Below are 2265 nucleotides of genomic sequence, written 5' to 3'. Positions count from 1 at the left end.
ATATATATATATATATATATATATATGAGAGAGAGAGAGACATAGATATTTCAGTTCTCTTTGCCTGACTTTTGATAATTTATAGACAATTGCACGTAAACAGTTCGTTGTTTTCTTGACAAGAATTTTCCAAATCATCATTTCCTTAGATCTCGAGGAAACTGGTTTTGTTTCAAGTGGTTGGAAATTCATAAGAATGGAAAACTCCTCCTTCCATGCGGGGGTGTGTGAGCACGATAGAATATCTCTAGGCATTTCCGAATTCCGAATCTTACAGGTAACCGTATCCAGGAGGTAATAGAGAATTATGATGCGAGTTTTATGTTAATGTTACTGAACAGGGGAATTTCTGAGCTGTGTAAATAAGCATTTCTGGCAAGTTGCTGAGAACGTTTTTAATGCTAAATTGCTTATGGACTCAACGTGGATGTTAGATCTTGATGGAAACCGGTTGGAATTTTATATTCTGTATATGCATGTAGGTCTTTTTTAATCACACATTATTATTATTATTATTATTATTATTATTATTATTATTATTATTATTATTATTATTATTATTATTATTATTATTCAAAATGTCCTCGCTCTCATGTGAAACCTATCCAGATGTTGGTAAATTACTGAGCAAATAATAATAATAATAATAATAATAATGATAATATTAATAATATTATTACTATAATAATAATAATAATAATAATAATAATAATAATAATAATAATAATAATAATAATAATAATAATAACAGAGCAATATTGTAATTGTGTTATCTGTCACTTTAAATGATCTGTAAGTAATTCACAAATACAAGCATGCGTTCATGCTTAAAATGAAGTATATTTTTTTATATGTTGTTACATGTGTTAATCGGGCACGTTGTCAAACTCCATCTTCCCTTTCTTTTGTACATGTATATGTGGCCATAATTATTAGGACACAAATTTTTTTTAATAACCAGCTCGCTATATATTTGGAATATCTTACACCCAAGTGAAATTATTTATGATAGGTACTTTGTCACCAGTGCTATTCGAACTGCCGCCTGGTTGGCAAACATCAAAAGTACAGTGACTTTGACCGTGGTCTTAGACCATGAACTTTGACCATTGAGCCATCAGAGAGGTTCAGTGGTCATAGTCACTGTAATTATGGTGTTTCCCAACCAGGCGGCAGTTCGAATCCCATTTGTGACCAAGCGCTTGTCACTTATAATTCCCCTTGGGTTTAAGATATTCCCAAGGCACAGTGAGTTGGTTTTCAACCAAATTTGAATCTTGATGTTTGTGAATATAAAAAATGTCGTGGTGTATGTGACAAAAATTCATGTGTGTATGTGTTTATGCATTTGTATATAAATAACTACAGTATGTCTAAGCGATGTCAGGCAGGGCAGCCGATCGAGGCTACGGCCTACCCCACCGCCAAATCAAAGTCCTTCAAAAGAAGGCATCGTGCATACCCCATATAAAAATGGGAAAAAGCACGTTAAAACGAAGAAGATATATACTGTATATATATATATATATATATATATATATATATATATATATATATATATATATATATGTGTGTGTGTGTGTGTGTGTGTGTGTGTGTGTGTGTGTGTGTGTGTGTGTGTGTGTGTGTGTGTAAGATAAAAACCAAGCGTTTTCTCCATCCCTTGTTCATAGTAAATGATGATTAAGGGGTATTAGTATTGCAAATTTATGTCCCTCAGTCTTGAGAACCGCGGAAGGAGAGCAGAGGGAGCCAAAAGTGTGTTTTTGTTTGTGATTCACAGAATTTCCTTGAAAATAATTGCGGTGGATAAAAGCGTATGACGGAAATTCCACCCAACCCCACTTCGGCAGAGAATGACTCTGGGAACTGTAGATTTTTCTTCACTCGTCTTCTTGTTTCCGCTTGGTGTGTGTTTGTCACTTGTTTTTATTTTGATTTTTTTATTTGTGTAATTTTTAATTCGTGTTGCTTTGTTGTGCTTGTTTGATGGTGGCTGTTGTGCCCTTTTTTGGTCTTGGTAATTTTTGGTAGTTATTTTGTATTTTTTGTTTCATAATTGAGGGGAGGGTTTTTGGTTTTTGAAGGCAGTCCCCAATGTTGTTATTTTTCAGATGTTATTAGAACGAATTTGGCTTTTTAAGACCAATACTTTAAATGGAATTTTGTTTAGCGAAACAGAGAATTGTTCCTTTACCTGAGGAAAAAAGAAAATATTGTAAAGCCTTACCGAGGAAACGTGCCTTAGTTGGTTTTTACAACGGA

This window comes from Macrobrachium rosenbergii, chromosome 30, assembly GCF_040412425.1.
Source record: "Macrobrachium rosenbergii isolate ZJJX-2024 chromosome 30, ASM4041242v1, whole genome shotgun sequence".
Classification (NCBI taxonomy): Eukaryota; Metazoa; Arthropoda; class Malacostraca; order Decapoda; family Palaemonidae; genus Macrobrachium; species Macrobrachium rosenbergii.
The sequence above is the reverse complement of the archived record's forward strand: the minus strand, read 5'-3'. Positions refer to the sequence as shown.